The sequence below is a fragment of the Pogoniulus pusillus genome, chromosome 31, assembly GCF_015220805.1.
Source record: "Pogoniulus pusillus isolate bPogPus1 chromosome 31, bPogPus1.pri, whole genome shotgun sequence".
Classification (NCBI taxonomy): Eukaryota; Metazoa; Chordata; class Aves; order Piciformes; family Lybiidae; genus Pogoniulus; species Pogoniulus pusillus.
The window spans coordinates 5,576,525-5,599,639 of record NC_087294.1 but is presented as its reverse complement, the minus strand read 5'-3'; the positions used below and the strand labels follow the sequence as shown (position 1 = coordinate 5,599,639).

General features: G+C 46.1%; 1 long non-coding RNA gene across 1 annotated transcript in view; it reads left to right on the top strand.

Moving 5' to 3' along the window:
- The first annotated feature begins 4,299 nt into the window (after positions 1-4,299).
- LOC135189146 (uncharacterized) overlaps positions 4,300-23,115 on the top strand; it is a 23,064-nt gene continuing 4,248 nt past the window's right edge. Inside the window, exons 1-2 of the long non-coding RNA XR_010307937.1 lie at positions 4,300-4,387; positions 9,057-9,179. This is a non-coding gene — a long non-coding RNA (uncharacterized LOC135189146). The remainder of the gene's footprint in view (positions 4,388-9,056; positions 9,180-23,115) is intronic.

Here is a 23,115-nt window from a genome sequence, read left to right as displayed (position 1 = left end):
CAGTGCACCTTAACCATATTGGGTGTGATTTTTTTTTTCCCCTCTCACTGAGGTGAGAAAGACATTTGCTATTCCCATCTTGGAAGCAAAACAAATAGAATAATTATTTCCTTTCCCAGCAAAGGCAAATGCAGCTGAACTTAGCTCTGTGCTTTTTGCTTGCGTGCCATAAACCAGCACATTCCCTCGCTGGCTGGCATTTGCAACAGACCACAAACACAGTACTACACCTGGCACCAAATTGGTGTTTCAGGTCAGAACTGAGATGTTCTGGTGGTAAAATGAAAGATGCTTGTTCTTTGGACATCCTGTTCCAGAAAGGCTGTAGAGCTAAATTTACCATACAACAATTCCAGTTTAATTTTTAGGTCTTTTAATGAAAAATAAACATTTTGCTTGTTGAGGAACCTTTCTCCAAATGTAGCTTGGGGTCCTGACATCAGGCTTCCTTGGTCTCCTTTTAAAGCTTATCAGTGTCTCTTTGTCTCTCAGAGTACAGCCCCTGCCAGGGCTACTCACTGCTTCTGAAAGACAGAGCTGAAATAATTAAGTGGGAACTGTATTACATAGGGTCAGTGTCCAAAAGGCACAAGTGATGACCATGTGTGAATAAACCCTAATCCTCTGCCCTACTGCCTGAAGAAAATAAAGTTAAGCTTAAAATAGCAAATAGCAAAATCTCCTTGGCATTGGACCCACTTCGTGCTACAGAGCCAAGGTGACCTGTTACAGACCAAGCCTGTGCCTTCCACTTAGCACAGCCTCAAGGTCCCGTATTTTGCAGCACATCTCCTACCAAGGCACTTTGGATTTCGTAACAGAGATGATCAGAGCTGTGCCAGTGTGTGCCTGCAGCAGGGAAGGCACATGCAGATGCACCCATAAATGCAGTGCATTTACAGAAGATCACAGTATCACAGTATCACCAAGATTGGAAGAGACCTCATAGATCATCAAGTCCAACCCTTTACCACAGAGCTCAAGGCCAGACCATGGCACCAAGTGCCACGTCCAGTCCTGCCTTGAACTGCCCCAGGGACGGCGACTCCACCACCTCCCCGGGCAGCCCATTCCAGTGTCCAATGACTCTTTCAGTGAAGAACTTTCTCTTCACCTCCAGCCTAAATTTCCCCTGGCACAGCCTGAGGCTGTGTCCTCTTGTTCTGGTGCTGGCCACCTGAGAGAAGAGAGCAACCTCCTCCTGGCCACAACCACCCCTCAGGTAGTTGTAGACAGCAATAAGGTCACCCCTGAGCCTCCTCTTCTCCAGGCTAACCAATCCCAGCTCCCTCAGCCTCTCCTCGTAGGGCTGTGCTCAAGGCCTCTCTCCAGCCTCGTCACCCTTCTCTGGACATGCTCAAGCATCTCAATGTCCCTCCTAAACTGGGGGGCCCAGAACTGAACACAGTACTCAAGGTGTGGTCTAACCAGTGCAGAGTACAGGGGCAGAATAACCTCCCTGCTCCTGCTGAGAAGATTATAGATCACAGGCCCAGAGGGGTTTGCAGGGGCCACCTGGAAGAATCTGTTATCTCCCCCATGCACATCTGCAATCCCACAAATAGGTTTTTCCTAGAGAATGAAAAGAGGTTGAGGCTCCAAGTTTATCACCTTATTAAGCACACTGTGTGCCCCTCTACAGATATAGCTTAAATGGCAGATGATTGTTTCATATTAAGGAAGACTTAAGAGTGACTGACAAGATTTGCTTTTGCAGCTCTTATTTCTGCCAGTCAAGTTACTGAGGACGAGAGTGCATATTTAGAAACTGTATTTTTGAAGCTGGGCTTTGACTGAACAGTAACTTCATGAGAAAGTGAAGTCTCTGCTTGCTGGCTAGCTGTGACTGAAACACAGCGAAAGAAACGTGGCAAAATGAAAAGGCATACCAAAGAAACAAAGCTATAAACCAAAAAGGCTGTTTTGCCAGACATGCACCACCACCCTGCACCCTCCCCTCAGGCTTGGGAACAAAGCAAGCTGCTCATATCCACGGGCTCCAATCAGAAAGGATAGGCAAGGAAGGAGAGGCTGTGGGGTAGCTCTGTGTGCCAGGGAGTGTTCTGGTTGTTGAGAGCTTAATGATGGTGACAATCGGGTGAAGTGTTTATGGCTGAGAATCAGGGGGAAGGCCAACAAGGCAGATAGTCATGGTGGAAGCCTGCTACAGATGACACAACCAGGATAAAAAGGTAGGTGAAATAGTCTGTAAGCGACGGGATGAAATCTCGCAGTTACTAGCCCCTGCTCTCATGGTGAATTCAGCTCAGGCAACATCTGCTGGAAATGTGACACAGTCCAGAGTTTCCTGGAGTGTGTGGAGGATAACTTCCTGACACAGCTGGTGAGTGAGCCAACTAGAAAAGGCACTCTGCTGGACCTGTTGTTTACAATCAGAGAAGATGATGTGGTGGTTGGTGGAATTGTAGCCTTGGACTTCCAGAAGGCAGACTTTAACTTGTTTATGAGACTGGTTGGCAGAGTGCCTTGGAAGGCAGTCCTGAAGGGCAAAGGAGTCTGTGAAGGCTGGACATTCTTCAAGAAGGAAATCTTAGATGTGCAGGAACAGGGCATCCTCATGTGATGAAAGACAAAGTGGGAAAGAAGACAGGCCTGGCTGAACAGAGGGCTTTGGTGGGAACCCAGTTAAAAGCAGAGAATTTTTGACCTTTAGAAGAAGCAGCAGACCACTCAAGAGGACTACAAAGATGTCACATCATGAAGGGAGAAAATTAGATGGGCCAAAGGCCAAACAGAAATTAACCTGACTAGTGCCATAAAAGACAATAAAAGGTGTTTCTGTAAAACCAGTAGCAAGACCCCCCCAAAAAAGAGAGTTAATTATCACAGTATCACAGTATCACCAAGGTTGGAAGAGACCTCATAGATCATCAAGTCCAACCCTTTACCACAGAGCTCAAGGCTAGACCATGGCACCAAGTGCCACGTCCAATCCTGCCTTGAACAGCTCCAGGGACGGCGACTCCACCACCTCCCCGGGCAGCCCATTCCAGTGTCCAATGACTCTCTCAGTGAAGAACTTTCTCCTCACCTCCAGCCTAAATCTCCCCTGGCGCAGCCTGAGGCTGTGTCCTCTCGTTCTGGTGCTGGCCACCTGAGAGAAGAGAGCAACCTCCTCCTGGCCACAACCTCCCCTCAGGTAGTTGTAGACAGCAATAAGGTCACCCCTGAGCCTCCTCTTCTCCAGGCTAACCAATCCCAGCTCCCTCAGCCTCTCCTCGTAGGGCTGTGCTCAAGGCCTCTCCCCAGCCTCGTCGCCCTTCTCTGGACACGCTCAAGCATCTCAATGTCCCTCCTAAACTGGGGGGCCCAGAACTGAACACAGGGCTCAAGGTGTGGTCTAACCAGTGCAGAGTACAGGGGCAGAATGACCTCCCTGCTCCTGCTGGCCACAGCAGTAGAATCACCATCATTTAGTGGATGCAAGAGGAAACAGTGACAACAGATGAGACTTCAAGTTGTTCTCTAGGCACCCAGCCCCCTGAGCTGGAAGCAGAATGAATTCCCCTTAATTCAAGGGGAAATGGTTATCAGCATGCTATACCTCAAGTCTATGGGGCTTGGTGCCACACACCCAAGAGTATTAAGGGAGCTGGTGTAAGTGCTCATTGAGCCACTACCAGTCCTGGCTAACTGTGGAGGTCCATATGAACTGAAAGTTAGCAAACGTGACACTCATCTACAAGAAGGGCCACAGGAGAATCTGGAGAACTACAGCTTTATCAGTCTGACCTCAAATTATGGAGAAGATCAGCTTGAGTGCACATACAAGACAACCAGGGAGTGGGGCCCAGCCAGCATGGTGTTATGAAAAGCAGGTCCTGCTTGACTGACCTGATCTCCTATGACACAGAGTGCTGTGGATGTTGTTTACCATCTCCCACATCCTCCTGGAGTAACTGGCTGCTTGGTAGTGTTAGGTTAATGGTTGGACCTGATGATCTTAAAGGTCTTTTCCAACATAAACAGTTAGCTCATCCTATTCCTTTCCTCCCACCCTGGCTACCATCCGCATCTCAGCTCTTCATCAGCTCCCTCCCTCTTCATCTGGTCCTGCTGCCAGGTGGTCTGACATCCCCTTATCATGGCCTCAAAGGACTCTGCAGTATGGGGGACTGCTAAAAAAAGACAAATCCTCCTCCTGAGCCAGACAGGGAGGTCCCCAGGTGCCTGTCCTCATTATGGAGATTGCCTTGGGAGTTAGATCCAGCTGGCAAAGGTTACATACTAAGATGCAAGGCTGAAAATGTGAAGCTGGAAGAAAACTATGCAGTTGTGGAGCAGAGGTGGCCTTGAGGCTGCTTGTTTTATTTGTAACTTTGCATTGTGGGATCCTGTTGGTCACAGAAGTGGCAGCACATTTGAGGTATGTTCAGTTTTGCTTGGATTTCTCTGCTCCTGACCTCTAAAGATGTTACAATCTTGCAAGTGTTAATTTTTGACCAGCTCTAGCATAGACTTGGGACAGAAAAAAAGTCTGGTTTAAGGCTGCTTGAGTCTGGATCTTGTGCAATGTGGGGGAGTTTTGCTCTAGCTATTTTTCTGATAAGTATATGAGGAAAGGCAGGGAGAGTGGGCAGAGCTCGGACTCTGCTTATTTTTAGACTAGAAAACAGCATAGCTCTGGCAGAGAAAAAGGGATTTAAGGTGTTGAGCTGCCATGTTAAAGCCATGGGCAGCTCCTGACAGAATCTTCTCTCTTAGAGATATCACAGGCATATGAGAAGGTGGTCAAGAACATGGCCTGCTGTTACTGCCCTTCTGGCTGGAAAGAGTAGATACCAACAGAATGCAAGAAGGAGAAAGAAATTCAATGCAGAACAATTCCAGAAGCTGTAGAGGTCTCAAGTCCTTATGTTTCAGGCCTGCCAGCCCTGCAGAAGCTCTATCTCACTCAATCTGGCCAGTCAGTCCCCTGTGTGACAGCCCACCTGTGTGGCTGCTAAGAAGCTTTAACAAAGTGCACTTTACGTGGCCAGTTATCAACTCTGCAGTGCTCCTGCAGCAGCACAATACTAGTTGGAACTGTTGGGCCAGCTGGGTTCAAGAGAGACAGGGACCTGCTGGAGAGAATCCAACGAACAGCCACGGGGATGATTAGGCGACTTGAGCATCTCCCCTCTGGAGAGAGACTGAGACACCTGGGGCTGGTTAGTCTGGAGAAGAGGAGATCTCATCAATGTCTATAAATATCTGAGGGTTGGATGTCAAGTCAATGAGGCCAGTCTCTTTTCACTGGTCTGCAGCAATAAGGCAAAGAACAACGGACACAACAGCCTTCTTTTAAGACAACATCCTTGTATCTTACTCTGTTCTTTGCGCTGATGGCATCTGCCACATGCGGTGTGGTCTGGGTGCCAGGTGGCCGTGTGACCCAGCCATTCTTCATCAACTGCTAGAGCTGCTGCTGGCTGCATAGGGCAGGTCAGAAGTAGTGCCTGCTGACGTGTGGTGAGTCTGCACTGCAGCTACTCTTTGCTAAAGCCTATAACCAAGAAGAGGAGATTTAAGAAAAAAGAGGGAGGACCCACATGGACAAATGAAGTGATGTTGAGCTGCAAATAGAGCAGTCTTTTAGTGCTGAGCTCTGTAGCCTAGTTCAGATGAGGGCATAGGAAAGCTGGGCAAACACAGGTGAGCTGCCAAACTTTGAAATTAGCCCACCTCATCTGCCCCTGTTTCCTTCCATTGCAGGAAAGCTGAAAATCACCATAAAGATGAATTATGATCACTGAGTCACTCCAGTAGCTGGGACCCTGACTGCCTGGCTCTCCCAGCCTGCTTCATGACTTGTAGGCTAATGTTTGGATTTTAGTGGTGGGAAATGAATGTTAGGCTCTACTCCCTTCATGCACTGTTGGGCTGTGCTTATGGTTGCTCTTGGCAGCACCAAATGATTAAGCAGATAAAACCATCAGTCTTTTTATTTCCAAACATTAACCTCACTGCTAATAAAGCACAACCCGTGTCATCCTTATGGACTCTGCAGACCTGAGTCACACTAAAAACAGCATCTGAATGCCAGAAAAACCTCATACTTCTTTCCTGTGTGGAGAGGCAATACCTCTCTGTGAACACAGCTTGTCTTGGAGAGCTCTGCCTTGGTGCTGTGGCACAAGAGCTGCGTGGGGAAGCTGGCAGTCATTTCCAAGGGAAACAAGGAGACTGTGACCTGCATGCTTCAGTGGGGGCACAATAGGCTGCTGTGCTGGTGCCCTGGGTGGATGTATGCCTGCCCCTTAGTCTCTCCCTCCCAGCTTCAGCAAGTGTCTTCTCTCAGCCCCTTCCCTGGACAGGTGCAGAAGGTTTGTCAGGCCCTAAGGCAGAGGAGATGGAGTGATTCTCCCTCTCGGTGGACTTGGCTCGTGATGACTGAAGGTATTTTCCCCCACACTTCCCCAGAGAAACTGGAGGGAGGTTGTAAATTCATTATATCACAGAGGAATTTGTTTTTTCCCTGGAGGTACTTTGCACTTAATGAGAGATGTAATGGAAGAAATCAGAATTTATTTACACAAGTTTAGCTTCAAATCCCCCAGATGATGTACAGCTGAGTGCACTGTAACTTAGGGGTGCAAAAGGAGACAGTGAGCAGATCTCACCCTGTCTGCATGGGTCAGTGGCAGAGGCAAGTTAAGCCTCAAGCTCTGTATTGCATCATTCCTTTCCTGGGGGTTATTATGATGTCTTGATCATGATCTGTGCTGCTGTTACAATTTGGCAAACACTTTTACCCTCAGTGCAGTTTGCTGGCTATCCAGCTATTGTTTATCGATGTACAAATACACTAATGTTAAAAGCAGAGAAATTAGCAACATTGCACACGTGTGAGGAGGGCACCAGGAACCTTGTGAACTAGGTAATTAGTGAGACTGCAGAGCTGGAATATGGAATAGTTTCAACTTCAGGTTAAAAAAAAACCACTAATATAGGCTGGGCAGTGACTGGCTTGAGAGAAGCCCTGATGAAAGGGACTTTGGGATGCTGGTGAATGAGAAGCTCAACATGAGCCACCAGTGTGCACTTGCAGCCCAAAAGAGACAACCAGATCCTGGGCTGCATCAAGAGAAGTGTGTCCAGCAGGGAGAGGGAAGGGATTCTGCCCCTCTACACCACCTGGAATACTGTGTTCAGTTCTGGAGCCCCTGTTACAAGAAGGATATGGACATGCTGGAGTGTGTCCAGAGAAGGACCGCGAGGATGATCAGAGGGCTGGATCTGCTCTGCTATGGAGATACACTGAGAGAATTGGGGCCATTCAGTCTGGAGAGGAGAAGGCTCTGAGGAAACCTTATTGTGGTCTTCCAGTATCTGAAGGGAGCCTCCAAGAAAGATTGTGAGGGTAAAAAACTTGTGGGTAGTGATAGGACTATGGGGAATGGAGCAAAACTAGAAGTGGGTAGATTCAGATTGGACGTTAGGAAGAAGTTCTTCACCATGAGGGTGATGAGACACTGGAACAGGTTGGTCAGGGAGGTGACAGAAGCCCCATCCCTGGAAGCATATAAGGCCAGGCTGAATGGGGCTCTGAGCAACTCAATCTAGTGTGAGATGTCACTGCCTATGGCAGGGGAATTGGATCTAGATGATACTTGAGGTGTCTTCCAGCCCTGACAATTCTGTTATTCAAATCTATCATTCTATGATTCTAAAAAACATAAGATGTAAAGTTAACACAGGAAGAAAGGGCATTTAGTTGTTTTCTCTGCCTGCTCACTTTCCCCAGTTGGCTGTACTACACCTAGTCCTTACAGTTAGCTTGTACTCTGCCTTCCCAGTGTGGGGGGCAGGTTGATACAACAGCTTTGCACTACCAGCTTATGTGTAGCAGTGCAGGGTCCTCAGGGAAGTTTGCTCTCAAGGACTCTGTGGATCTGCTCATGCTGTGTCCTTAGAAACACGCAAAGTATTTTATCACTGTGAAATAATTCCTGTTTCAATATCTCATCAGCCTTCACCTTTTAGCTTTTGGGTTGTGGTGGTTTGGTTTTTTTCTGAATGAAGACTAAATTACTTGGAGGAGAGTTTTCCTGCAGCACGATGGCTGTGCTGGCAACAGGCGAGTGTTTTCAGAGAGCACGGGTTCAACACACCTTGCCAAGAGGGCAGGGAGGGTGGTTTGTTTGGTCCACTCCACCAACTGGTGGAACCCATGCTCACCACAGAATCAGGCTTTTTGTGATGCTATGCTGGGAGAGGACCAGCACCCATTGCCCTTCAGCTTTCAAAGTGATTGCCAAGAGTTAAAGCCTCAAAATGTCTGTCTGCGTTCCGGCCCACGCAGAGTCCCAGCGGTCTTCAAATTGAGCTGTTGTGTCTTAGGTGGATATCTGTCCAAAATCATGCCCCAGAGTCATGTTTATTGAAAGAAGTGCAATTCAGTTTATCCAAATGCTGCCAAAGCATCTGTGATAGGTCTTCTCTCAGTGGAGTTCAGTTAAAAAACCAATGGTTTATTACTCATTTGTGTATCATTTGTGTTACACCTCTGTGTAACTGCACGTGTCTTGGATGTAGATATTTAGATTTTGCTATGGCTAAAACTTATCCCTTGGGTTAACTTTATGAAATCTATAAACTGGAATAAACCCAGCACTTTCTCAGAAAGATGAGATGCAGTGGATAGTAAATTAGCTGTTACATTCACATTTACTTTGAGCTGTTAGAAATTATAGTCTCTATACTCTATGCATACGAGATATTTTAATATGGGTTTGTGAGAATGCCACTTATCATCAGTCTGTAACACATTATTTAGAGCTGATTCATGGGCTCTTGGTATCTTTGTCACTTTTTTATTTCAAAGGTTAAAAGGACTGAAAAGGAAAGCACCATTTAGGGTGGAACTGATTTTACATCACCTGGGTTTACATGAAGTAGTATGACGGTATTAAAGAATTGCGTTGTCATCTCTGCATTATGTTCTGTAGCCTTGGCTCACTTATTAATCCTTCAGTAGCAAACAATTAATTGTTCAGCAAATGGCACAACATGTGAAGAAATAATACCCACAATGTGATTTATATCTCTTCCAGCAAAACCACTGAGAACTGGATCATCTGCCTCTGCTTATTACACTGCAGCATAGGAATAGCCAAAGCACCTGAAAACAGTGGCCAGTGAGGACACACTGAAAATACATACCCTGGAAAGAAAAGGTACCTCTGCTCTATCAGTCAAGCACAAGTCTGAATTGCTCTTAAAACTATTAACACATGTGAGATGTACACATCTTGTGAGGGAGAAGAACTGTGAGGTTCTGGGGGTGTAATCACTGAAGCCTGACAGAGTTGCTGTACATTCACTGTAGGGAGCAGGGGTGTGCAGCCAAATGTATTCAGTCTGGCTCCAGTGGGATATAAACACATTGAGCCAGCAGGACTTCTAAGGAAAGAGGGAAGGGAAGAGTGGGTATAGAAAAGTGATTCTTGCAGCTGGTAAGGTTTCCCACTGTGAGTCTACCTGGAGCAGTGAAGCCACTTACCCACACAAGCATCAGTCTGCTGGTTTCTGGGAAGAGGTTAGAAGTGGTGGAGAGCAAAATCTATTTGAAACAGTTTTTACCAGCTAGCTCTCCCACAGCAGAAAGATTACCTCCAATTCAGTGCCAAGCTTTGTGTGATGGTTTAGATGTTATCCACCCCTCCTCCCCCCACACTCTTATGATATCACCCAGACTAGACTCAACCAAGCTGGAAGTTAAGGAATGAAACTCTATATTTACATCTTAGCACAATATACAAGCAGGTGTTTACAATCTATACAGCTATAGACAGCAATATACAAGTTAAAGGTAATACATGAACACAGTACTCCTCCCAGAAATCAGAGTCCCCAGGAGGGGCTTCCAACCACCCTTCCACTTCCTCTCCACCCCTTTACCTTATCCCAGAGTTTGCCTTATGTGCAAGGTGAGATCAGAGGATTGGCAAGGGGGGTTAGAAAGCAGAAGGATTAGTTACACAGAAGCAGGCTAGGGAGAAAAGTACAGGCACCATCTGTGACAGAGACCCACTGCATTATCTGTGTTTCGTGTTCTTGTTTTTATACATCTCAACAAGCCTATGAGTGAAATAGACATCACCTCTGTTGCATTTTCACAGCCTATAATCTAATTTTTCTCATGAAAATACTCCACTTAGGCTCAAACTAGCACACTCTGGCATGCTAGACTTTGAGCCTCCTCAATGCAGAATGTGTTAAAGATCAACAGCTACGAAGATCAACTAAAAAAACTGGAAGATGTGAATTGCATGGCTCATTACGATGATTACACCTCCTTTGGCTTGCTCTCTGCCTTAGAATCATAGATAGAATCAACCAGCTTGGAAGAGACCTCCAAGATCATTGAGTCAAATCTATCACCCAGCCCTATCCAGTCAACTAGACCATGGCACTAAGTGCATCATCCAGGCTTTGCTTCAACACCTCCAGGGATGGTGCCTCCACCACCTCCCTGGGCAGCCCATTCCAATGCCAATCACTCTCTGGCAACAACTTCTTCCTAACATCCAGCCTACACTTTCCCTGGCACAACTTGAGACTGTGTCTCCTTGTTCTGGTTGCCTGGGAGAAGAGACCAACCCCCACCTGGCTACAACCTCCCTTCAGGTAGTTGTAGACAGCAATGAGGTCCCCCCTGAGCCTTCTCTTCTCCAGGCTAAACACCCCCAGCTCCCTCAGCCTCTCCTCATAGGGTTTGTGTTCCAGGCCCCTCACCAGCTTTGTTGCCCTTCTCTGGACATGTTCCAGAGATCTCTTGAATTGAGGAGCCCAGAACTGGACACAGTACTCAAGGTGTGGCCTGACCAGTGCTGAGTACAGGGGAAGAATAACCTCCCTTGTCCTACTGGCCACACTGTTCCAGATACAGGCCTTGAAGGACAAAGGGTACAGCTCTAACCTATTGGAAAGGCTAGAACCAGTTCAGTGTATTTGTTCTCCATCCTGTTCCATGTGTGCCTGGATAGGGTTTTTTCATTAGTATTTATTTTTCCTCCAACTCCACCACTCCCATTTTTCTTATCTCTTTCCAAAGTAATTAATTTTAAACCCAACATGTATTTAGCAAAAGGAAGTTAGAAGATAAATGTATTGGAAACAAGACTGTTGTCTTTCCTTCTAAGTAAAACAGACTCCCATGCATGCCTTGCACGTTTCACAGGCTCAAGGCTTTAATGATGTTGTGTGCATTTCATACTTGTGTCCTTTTGACTTGTCATATATTTTGTGTTTTGGTTATATTATTTCACTCCATTTCTGGTCTTTTTATCTTAAGGAGCAGAAGATAAGTACAATCTATAGGCCAAACTGAAATACCACTTGGATGTTTCATGGATTGCATGAATGGCACTAAATGGAATGTGTTAAGGCAATGGTAGCTTAGTTCAGGCAAGATGCTAAGTGGCATGGAGTGCATGAAAGGCACTAAATGGAAAGTGTTAAGGCAATGGTAGCTTAGTTCTGGCAAGATGCTAAGTGGCATGGATTGCATGAAAGGCACTAAATGGAAAGTGTTAAGGCAATGGTAGCTTAGTTCAGGCAAGATGCTAAGTGGCAGAGTCTTCACACACAGTATAGCTCAACTTTATGAGGTGTTGTAAGTTCATTCACAAGGTCAAAACTTCAACACCATCTCCACTGTTTGTGGCACCTACACTGCATAACTTCAGGCTATGTTCTGGAGATCTCTGAAGTGAAAAGTCCAGGCACATTTGCTGGTTTACTGTGTGTCAAGGATGGTCCAAACGAGTCAGGTATGGGTGGGCTATATTTCAACCCACTAGCAGGTCAGCAAAGCCTGCTTTTCATCTCTAGCATGTGGATGGCCCAAAGTACCCACACAGTGGAGTTGAAAGCTAACAGTATAGAAGGGAACTTGAAGAGGTGGATCACAGAACTTGCTGTGCTCTTCACCTTGTAGTGCTTTTGGATATAATGAAGCTTCAAAACCTTTCCAGGCTTTTACCTGAGTTTAGAATGCCTGATGCTGTGATTTTGTTGATTAATCTGCTCAGATCCTAAACGCTACTGTTCTAACTTATGAAGATATATGGTGATGAAGAAGCAATAGAGTGAGGGTCTCTCGCTTAATGGGACTCAGATGCACAACTACATTGCATTTACAGTTCTATGAGGAGCAAATAGTGAAGAATCCTTTGCTCAGAAAATGTTAGGAAACCAGCAGTTAAGAGTCATTAAGACATGTCTGAGAACTCTTGCAGTGCAGTTCAGGAAGAAAAGCAAGCACAGGGTGTTATGTGACTCCTGCACATCATAATCTGTCATACAAGCCCTGTGGACTTTAAGGACATATGGGTTAGGAGGGCTCTGCAGAGGGACCTGGCCAGGATAAATGGGCACAGTCCAACAGCGTGATATTTAACAAAGCTAAGCGCTTTGGCCACAACAACCACATGCAGTGCTACAGGCTGGGGACAGAGTGGCTGGAGAGCAGCCAGGCAGAGAGAAACCTGGGGTTACTGGTTGACAGCTGATCATGAGCCAGCAGTGTGCCCAGGTAGCCAAGAAGGCCAACAGCACCCTAGCCTGTATCAGGAATAGTGTGGCCAGCAGGATCAGGGAAGTCATTCTGCCCCTGTACTCAGTGCTGGATAGGCCACACCTTAAGAACTGTGTCCAGTTCTGGGCCCCTCAATTTAAGAAGGATGTTGAGGTGCTTGAATGTGTCCAGAGAAGAACAACAAGGCTGTGAGGGGCTGGAGCACAGCCCTACAAAGAGTGGCTGAGTGACCTATGGATGCTCAGCCTGGAGACAAGGAGGCTCAAGGGAGACCTTACTGCTCTCTGCAACTACCTGAAGGGAGGTTGTAGCCAGGTGGGGGTTGGTCTCTTCTCCCAGGCAACCAATGACAGAATGAGGGGACACAGTCTCAAGCTGGTCCAGGGGAGGTTTAGCCTGGATGTTAGGAAAAAATTCTTCACAGAAAGAGTGATTTGCCATTGGAATGGGCTGCCCAGGGAGGTGGTGATCACTGTCCCTAGAAATGTTCAAAAAGTGACTGGATGTGGCACTTGGTGCCATGGTTTAGTTGATTAGATGGTGTTGGGTGATAGGTTGGACTTGATGAGGTCTTTTCCAACCTGCTTAATTTTGTGATTCTGTATATTTTTTTGAGTTCTAAAGTCTTTTGACTAATCTGAGTCATTTGCACAGCTGAACAGACTCAAGGTCTCTTAAGTAAATTGGAAATAGCTATAATTCTGCAGGAAATTAGGGAAGTTAGGTAGTCCCAAAGCAGAGGAAGAAATAAAAAGGAGTCATAAAACCTCTAGTCTCAGGGAAAGCTCTGGGTGAAGATGACTTCTTAATAGAACTTTCTAAACTCTTTCAGTCTCCCTTGGCTCTTGTCATATGGAAAAATTTTTGAATGGCCAAGGCAAAAGGGTTCTGTTTCAGCATTAATTGCAGGGTTGGGTTTTCTTAACTCTCTTTCCTAGGAAATAACTCACTGATGCTCCATTTGCAATAATTAAATTACAGGCCAATTCTTTTGACTAATGTGACTCAGAAGACACAGGTTAAAATAGCATCCAGAAAATGTACGAACAGCATAAGTTATGAACAAGAACTTAAGAACTTATCTTGAGGTTCACATTAATCAGAAAGCTGCTACAGAGTCTGTAGGCCTGTTATTATAATCTGCTATTTTAAAAATTCTCTGAAGTAATCAGAAAACCAACCAGCTCAACATCCCTAAAGAGAGCTGCTTCCCACCCACCAGCAGAGGCTGACTTCACTGTTGACATAAAAGCCATGCAGATCTCAGTCTAGTATTCTGCCATGTAATTGTAGCCTTAATTTTGGCCTTGTTGAAAGTCTGCTGGAAAACTGAGCTCTGTGTCCTCATCAGAAGCAATTCATATGTAAATCATTGAAGATTTTTTTTAACTTAAAAAAAAAAAAAGGAAAGAAAGCAAGCATCCCTCTGACTTGAATATTCTGCAGCTCTTGCTCCTCTTGTGGCTCCCAAGTGGCTGCGACTCCTGGCAAATCTGATGTAGAGTATCACAGTATCACAGTATCACCAAGGTTGGAAGAGACCTCACAGATCATCAAGTCCAACCCTTTACCACAGAGCTCAAGGCTAGACCATGGCACCAAGTGCCACGTCCAGTCCTGCCTTGAACAGCTCCAGGGACGGCGACTCCACCACCTCCCCGGGCAGCCCATTCCAGTGTCCAATGACTCTCTCAGGGAAGAACTTTCTCCTCACCTCCAGCCTAAATTTCCCCTGCCTCAGCCTGAGGCTGTGTCCTCTTGTTCTGGTGCTGGCCACCTGAGAGAAGAGAGCAACCTCCTCCTGGCCACAACCTCCCCTCAGGTAGTTGTAGACAGCAATAAGGTCTCCCCTGAGCCTCCTCTTCTCCAGGCTAACCAATCCCAGCTCCCTCAGCCTCTCCTCGTAGGGCTGTGCTCAAGGCCTCTCCCCAGCCTCGTCGCCCTTCTCTGGACACACTCAAACATCTCAATGTCCCTCCTAAACTGGGAGGCCCAGAACTGAACACAGGACTCAAGGTGTGGTCTAACCAGTGCAGAGTGCAGGGGCAGAATGACCTCCCTGCTCCTGCTGACCACACCATTCCTGATGCAGGACAGTAAGAGGGTTGCTGGCCATGCTCTTGTCTTCTCTTGCCTTAGCTGCTGGAGAAAGCCTCTGTCAAGATACTTTACGATTTGCCAGCCTTGGTTTAGTCATTTAAAGAATGTGAGATGAAGCTGTGCCATCTTCTACATGCCTGTGCCTGGCATACATGCATGGAAGATGCTTCCCTCCCTTTAGTCAATAGTAGCCATCTAGTTACCAACATCTCCACAAATTGGAATGCTCAATTTCTGGACTTTTACATGCAAGGAATAAGCCTGAAATGCCAGCACAGTAGGTATAGTGGAGTGACATGGTGACCAGTGGTGCCAAGTCCAGCTGGAGAGCTGTGACTAGTGATGTTCCCCAGGAATCAGTGCTGGGGCCAGTATTTTTTAAGGACTATGAGGGTGATTATGGGACAGGAGGGCATGGCTGATGAGGAGAGGCTGAGGGATCTGGGGCTGTTTAGTCTGGAGAAAAGAAGACTTAGAGGGGATTTGATAAATGTTTATCTGAAGGCTGCCAGGAGTGTGGGGACAGGCTCTGCTCACTTGCTCCCTGGGACAGGACAAGGAGCAATGGGTGTAAGTTGCAGCAAAAGAGGCTCTGCCTCAACACAAGGGGGAACTTCTTTCCTGTAAGGGTCACAGAGCACTGGCACAGGTTCCCCAGAGATGTTGTGGAGTCTCCTTCTCTGGAGCCTTTCAAGGCCTGTCTGGATGTGTTCCTCTGTGATCTGTGTTAGATAGGATTGTCCTGCTCTGGCAGGGGGGTTGGACTCGATGATGTCCTTGGGTCCCTTCCAACCCCAAACATCCTGTGATCCTATGATCCTAGTGTTCAAATGGAATGACTTTGAGAAGACATTACATAAAGAATGCTCTGATGATCTCTGGACCTTTACAAATGAAACTGATGAAGAAAACAAATGAAGTAACAGCCAAGTACTTGTCTAAGTGCAACTTTGAGAAAGTTTGGGCACCTTTTTTCTTTTTCTTTTTTTAAGTATTTCTGGAGCTGGAAATGGAAGTGATCATAAGTATGTTATTGAAAGTGTTGACAGCAATGTGAAGGTGTAAAGGAATATTGCATTTTACCATCATTTCTGTGCTTTTTGAGTTGGATGAGCTGAGTTCCTTCACACTCTTTACTGTTCCTAAAATATAATGTCTGAGGTATTTGCCTCTAAGAAAGCTGAGTCTTTGTTGCCTCTGAATGAACTATTACTGAAGGTGTTTGGAGCTTCCTTCTGTCATCTTGTTACTGTAGATATATAAAAATGTAGATGGGTGGAACTAGGTAGCAGATGAACTTGACTAAAACCTCTTTGCAGAACTCTGTGTGTTTTTCTTGCATAAAGAATTCTGCATGGAGAGGTAGCAGGGATAAAAATAAGGGTAGAGTCCAAAGTAATCCAGGAGGCAGGTAACTGTTTATTGTTCCTGAATCGTGCAGTTCATTGCAAAGAAAATCTTACAGCTGCTGGGAATTCTGACCTTGTGCCCAGAAATGTGTAAAAACCACAGCTGGCCCTGCCTGGGCTGGAAATCAGCTTTAAGACTAAAGGAGAAGACTTTATTTCAAGGGCATATTTAGCTTTAAAAAATAAATAGGGGCTGCACGTTCCAAATGTCATCTGTCAATTCAATAAGTGGCAACTATATACATGTCTGAACGCCAGATTGCTGTTTCAATAGGCTCCTTGTGGGATACTGGTAGCTGGCATTATTCTAGCTGGAGCAGCAGAAAGGCAGGAGCACAGAGGCTCCTCATTGCTGCTGCTCCTCAGCTACACAGTGCAGCTCCTCACTGCTTTTGGAAGCAGCAGGAGAAAGAAGAGGGCACACAATGATAAAATGTAGGATGAGATCAAGAGAGAGGCACTGTTTCTCAGCAGAGCTTGGTGTGGGACCAGACACAGGTATCTTGAAGCTAGGTTTGTAACTACAGCTTCAAAGCTGCTAGGTGGTGGTCTGACATCTGAAATGGACAGGCAGGTGGCTTCAAATGGGAGCACTCTGCAGCTCCGACACAGGGTGTAAGGAAGGCCTAAAGACTCACCCCACTTGGACTAAGACCTGCAGAAATGAACTGAATAAACTTTCAGTACAGCCTGGTGAAGTGAGTGAGCGCTGAGGAAACACCCACAGCACAGGGCTAGGATGGGAAAGAATCACCTCCTCCGCTTGCTCCAGCTCCAACCCACTGCAATGCCATTCCCTAGCTGCCCTCTGTCACTGCAAAGACTTTACATCTATCAGTAAATCCATAGGTTGAAACTTCTTGAGCTGTAACAGTCCACACCAAAATTGGCAGACCTTCATGGTGGAAGTGCCCTACATAGTAAGTAATCAAAGTTTCGCTGCAGCATGGGTGAGAGCTTTTAGCCCTCCCCATTGTCACAAGCATTTTGAGCATCCTGGTGGGGCTCCCTGATGGGATGAACACATTTAAATACTAAAAAGTGCACTAAACAGGTATAGTTTTGAATGATTGATTCAGGTTGCTGATGCTGCTAGTACAAGGGCTGAGCAGCATGACTGGAAAGAAGTTGCAGAGCACAAGAAAATTAATTTCTTTTAAAAGCAAGATTTGCTCTCTCCAGGCTCTGGTTTAGTAATAAGAAGCTGGGCTCTACAAAGCAGAAAGTTTCACAGAACCACAGAATGTCAGGGGTTGGAAAGGACTTTGAAAGATCATCTGGTCTAACTCCTCACCAGAGCAGGGTCACCTAGTGCAGGTCACACAGGAACACATCCAGGCAGGCTTTGACTGTCTCCAGAGAAGGAGACTCCACAACCTCACTGGAGGGTCTGTTCCAGTGCTCTGCAACCCTCACAGTGAAAAAGTTTTTCCTTATATTTACATGGAACCTCCTCTGCTCCAGCTTGCACTCATTGCCCCTTGTCCTGTCATTGGATGTCACTGACAAGAGCCTGGCTCTATCCTTCTGACAGTTGTCCTTTACATATTTATAAACATCAGTGAGCTCACCCTTCAGTCTCCTCCAAGCTAGACACCCAGCTCCCTCAGCTGTTCCTCAAAAGGCAGATGTTCCACTCCCTGAATCATCATTGTGGCTCTGTGATGGAATCTTTCAAGTACTTCCCTGAGGTCCTTCTTGAACTGAGTGGCCCAGAACTGGACACAATATTCCAGATGCAGCCTCATCAAGAGCAGAGGGGAAGGAGGACATCTCTCGACCTACCAGAATCATAGAATGGTCTAGGTTGGAAGTGATCTCCAAAGGTCATCTAGTCCGACCCCTTCCGCAGTCAGCAGGGACATCTTCAACTAGATCAGGTTGCCCAGAGCCCTGCCGAGCCTCCCTTTGAATATTTCCAGGGATGGGGTCCCAACTACCTTCCCAGACGACCTGTTCCAGCATTCCACTAGACCATGCCCTTTCTGATACACCCCAGGATGCCATTGGATGTGTAGAAGCAGGTAAAGGGACAGCTGAGTAGGTTACACTGACTTCATTTGCTTGTACCGTAGCTTTTGGGGAGTTGATGCTGGGATTCAAACCAGAGGAAGTGTGACCTTCTGCCTTCCTATGCAACAGCACTCCCATTCGGGAGAGCCTCCCTGCTGAAGGGTGAGTGGCTTAATAAATGAGCTGCTGCATTCAGCACCTCACTGAGAGGCTTTTAGGAAAGGAAAAGGTGCTGGCACACCCACTGGCACGTCTGTGCAGAGCAGTGGAGGGGTCTGCTGGGGAGTTAGAAGCAGAGCTTGCCACAATCCCAATTTCCTACAACCTTTCCTCCTGCTCAAACCAGCTGATAGACAAAGTTGTCCAGAGGTTTTTTTGTTTCTCCAAGAAAAGCAAAGTTTGCAGGGAGCTGGTACATGCAAACATGTATTTCTTGTCTTTTGCATTAGGTGTCTGGAAAAAGCTGGTAAGCTTTTGAACTCTGAGCCCCTACAGCTCGTTGTTGGAAAGCTTGCCCTTTGTTTTTTTTCCCCAACTATTATTTTACTCACTAAAAACACTGCCTCACCCTACAGATCTTGTTTCTCTTGCACAATATGGCTGTACAGATAATGGCAGCTGGTTATATTCTCACAAATTAATGTGGCTTTTACCTCCCAGAGTTCAAAAGAGAAAGGAAGAGTCAAAGTCACAGAAGTGTCACATTTTATTACATTGCCTCCTTGCATGTAAAGAAAGCTTTGAAAGTTAGAGAAGAGCCACAGCAAACCTTCCCCCACATGTAACTGTTAAATCCTGACACCGAAAGAATCAGAGCCTTAGCAACTGCCCCTCCAAGAGCACTACAATCTGAGTCACGTCTTCATGTAGGCTTTCATGAGGATATAACCAGGTGGATAGATGATGGTAGAGTTGTGGATGTGGCTTATCTTGATTCCAGTCAAGCATTTGACTCTGCCTCTCACAGCATCCTTCTGGCTGAACTGCAGCAGCGTGGCCTGGATGATCAGGGAAGGTGAATGTGAACTCATTGAAGGAAAGAAGTCAGAGAGTTGTGGTCAACAGGACAGAGTCTATCTGGAGGCCTTTATTTAATGGAGTTTCTCAGGGGTCGGTACTGGTACCAGTACTATTCAATATATTCATCAACAACCTGGGTGAGGGCACAGAGTGCACAGTCAGCAGGTTTGCTGATGACCCAAAACTGGGTGGAGTGGCTGACACACCAGAGGGTTGTGCTGCCATTCAGCAGGACTTAGGCTGAAGAGCTGGGCAAGGAGAAATTTCATGAAGTTCAGCAAAGTCAAGTGTAAGATCTTGCACCTGGGAAAAAACAACCCCAAGTACTCCAGATGGGGACAGACCTGCTGGAAGGCAACAAAGGGAAAAAGCATCTGGGGGTCCTAATAGATGGGAGATTGACCATGAGCCACTAATGTCCTCTTGTGGCCAAGAAGGCTGATGCCATCTGGGGATGTGGTTAGTAGATCAAGAGAGGTACTCCTCTCCCTCTACTCTGCCCTGGTGAAGCTGCATGTGGAATATTGTGTCCAGTTCTGGGCCACTCAGTTCAAGGACAGGGAACTGCTTGAGAGAGTCCAGCACAGAGACACAAGGATGATGAAGAGAGCTGAACATCTTCCTTATGAGGAGAAACTAAGGGAGCTGGGGATCTTTAGCTTGGAAGAGAATGAGAAGTGATCTCACTAATGTTTATAAATAGGTAAAGGGTGAGTGTCAAGAGGATGGAGCCAGGCTATTCTTGGTGGTGCCCAATGACAGGACAAGGGGCAATGGGTGAAAGTTGAGGCATAGGAAATTCCATGGAAACATGAGGAGGAATTATTTCCCTGTGAGGGTGAGAGAACACTGGAACAGGCTGCCCAGGGGGGCTTGTCTAGCCTCCCTTTCTGGAGATATTCAAGACCCATCTGGGTGCATTCCTGTGTTATCTGCTCCTGTGTTATCTGCTCTGGCAGGGGGGGTGGACTGGATGATCTTTCAGGGTCTCTTCCAGCCTCTGGCATTCTGTGATTCTGTGATCCATTTCAGAAGCTGTTTCTGCTTTATCCAGCAGCATGGGCAGCCCCTACAACTGCTACAACAACTGAGGCTGGTGAATGTGACCATAGCTGAGGTCAGTGCGCCACTTCTCAGCTAGACAGCAGCAACAAGTCCAAGCCACTGCCCCTGGGAGGGGCAGAATTCATTACACCATGCTAAATGTTCTGATCCAGAGAAGCCTTCACTTTATCCCTTTGTTTTAATCACTTAGATCTTTAAAAAACAAAAGGAAGGCACCATGTGAAAACATCACTATGGAAACATCACGGGTTCACTTGTACTTGCCTGCCAAGCGACTACCTAAGTTCCACATCCTACTGGATCACCGTTGGCCATCTGCTCTCCTTCAAACTTCTCTGAATTCCACATTTCCCTGAAAAGTTCATTTTTAGAAAGGAAGGAGGAGGAGGCAAGGGGGAATCCAGCATTCTTGGCTAGCGCCGTGCTATTGTGGAAAAGGAAGATAAACTCACTTTGGGGCAGCCCCTTAAAAAGACAAAGATCCATGTTTTGCAAAGTAATTTCATAGAAAATGCCTCATTTCTAGATGCACTTTGATGATAAGGGTATATCCTGGCAGCCAGGGGGCAAAACAAATAAACAGCTGCTTCTAGTAGGCTCCCACTAATTGTCTTCCTCTCCCCTTCCCTCATTTAGCATCAAATGTGTTTTCTTCTGAAACCCAACAGTTCCTGCCTACACTGGAGCTGTTGGCTGCGGGCTCCTCAGCCTTGCTCCAAACCAAACACAGAAATAGATTTCCTGCCAAGCACCAGGGAAGTTTGAAGACTTCAGCTTTTAAAAATATAATCTTTTTATCAGTGCCCTAAGCCTGCCAAAGGTAATTAGGGGCCACGGAGCATTTACATTAATGCATAGGAGCTAGAGCCGTTTGGAAAGCCTAATGGAGAAGTGCCATAAATGTGCATCTCGACAAATTCATTAATTAAATTAAACTGTCATCTAAAGATATCACTTAATTCTGCAGAGCGGAAGGCACTCTTAATGGGAATGGAATGGATCAGTGAGCATTTCAAAACCCAAAGCTATAATTTAAATTCAGGCTCTCCTCTAAGTCTGCAAGTCACAAGACATATTTATTATAGCCTTGGATTGTCAATTGTAATCGCTTTAGCAGAGACAAAGCTGTGTTGTTTTGCTTCCTTGCCCTCTTAGCTGGCTCGATATATTTTGATGTCAGACTATTGACAAGCAAACCAGAGGCTGAAATAAAATGGTGTTTGCCTGTGATAAACTGGCAGAAACGCAGCCCAAGTAAAGATAATGCTGCAGCCCACACATTCACTTCTCAAGCAGCAAAGGGACAAAATGATGCCAAGCATTTCAACTTCTTTTCAATGAAAGAGCGAATGTACCTGCTGCTGCTATTGAGACAAACAGATAAAAATAACTGAGAGCACTGTGGAAATGGAGAGCAACATTTAGCAGCCACTTCTCTGAGTTTTCCAGGTGGCAGTAACAATTGAAGTTGTTGCTCTTGCCACTCTTTCACAGAATCACAGAATTGTAGACTTTCTTAGATTGGAAAAGCCCTTCGAGCTCATCGAGTCCAGTCATTAGTTTCACACTGACAAGTCCTTGACTAAACCAAATCCCTCAGCACAACATCTAATCTCTATGAATCACTATGGTTGGAAAGGACCACCAGGATCATCCAGTCCAACCTTCATTCCAGCATCCTTAATCACTACACCATAGCTTCAAGCACCACATCCACTCTCCTTTTAAACACTTCCCTGGGCAGCCTGTTCCAGTGCCTGACCACCCACTCAGGAAAGAACTTCTTCCCAACATCCAACCTAAACTTCCCCTGACACAACTTGAGGCCATTTCCTCTTGTCCTATCATTAGTAATTCATGAGAAGAGACCACCTCCAGTCTCACTGCAACCTCCTTTTAGGTAGTTGAGAGAGCAATAAGGTCCCCTGAGACCTAGGACCCCAGCAAATAGACAGCAACCCTTCTTCCAGGCTGTGTCTCTTTGCAGGTCTCTATTCCTAGGGCGCCTCTGGCACGGTTTGCTGCAAGGCTTTATTTGGTAGCAAGTGTTAGAAGTTGAGCCTATGCTTCTATAGCCATAAGCAACCATCTCCTTGCTGAATTTTGTTCCAGAATCAGGTCGATTATTTTTCTGATAATCTCCTTTCTTTATTCCCCAGTTCTCTTCCTTGTAAAGTTTTTCTGATCTGGAGCACTGGAACTGGTCAGCTCATCAGGTTGTACCTGTTGTGGCTGCTTTCTGCCTTCTTTCAACCTCTGTGTTGAGCTTAGCCACTGAGACGCTTCTCTGAGCCTGAGCCTAAAGCCCTCTGAACAGGAGCTCTGCCATTTCTTGCAGAGTGCTCAAGACTCTATACAGTGACAAATGTCTGACAACTCCCCACGTGCACCTCTGAGGGCAATGGCAAGCGCAGGCAAACAGGACCAGCCTCCACGGATTGCTGCTGCCAGAGCTACTGCTGCTATGTTTGGAGCCTGCCTGCAGGCAGGGAGAACCACATTGCTTGGGAGGAAAGAGTAGGAGAGCCACTCTCCCCCAAAGCATAAAAAAAACACTACCCATCCCCTCCACATCCAAATGTGTTTCTTAATACTAGCCTGTTAGGGTTGTTTTTTTTTTCACATTACAGTGAAGAGCAAACAGAAGAATCTTCTATAACCTTTCTGTAATAGAAGAGTTTTTAGCTTGCTGTGCTATGATCCTTGACCACTCTCAAAAGAACTTGCTGTTGCCTTCTTCAGTTTCTTTAGGCTTTGACAGAAACTTAAATAGTTTAAGTGAGAGGTTATCACTGAATCCTGTTACAAAATATTTCTGTTCCAGTTTTAAGGATTGTAGAACTGGACACAACTTTTAAAGTGTGTTTTTCTTACTACCAGTAACCTTTCTGCTTATTTATGCAACTCCTACTTTCACAGCATCCAAGTGCTAACAACATTCTTTCAAAGAAGAAGGCAGTGGAG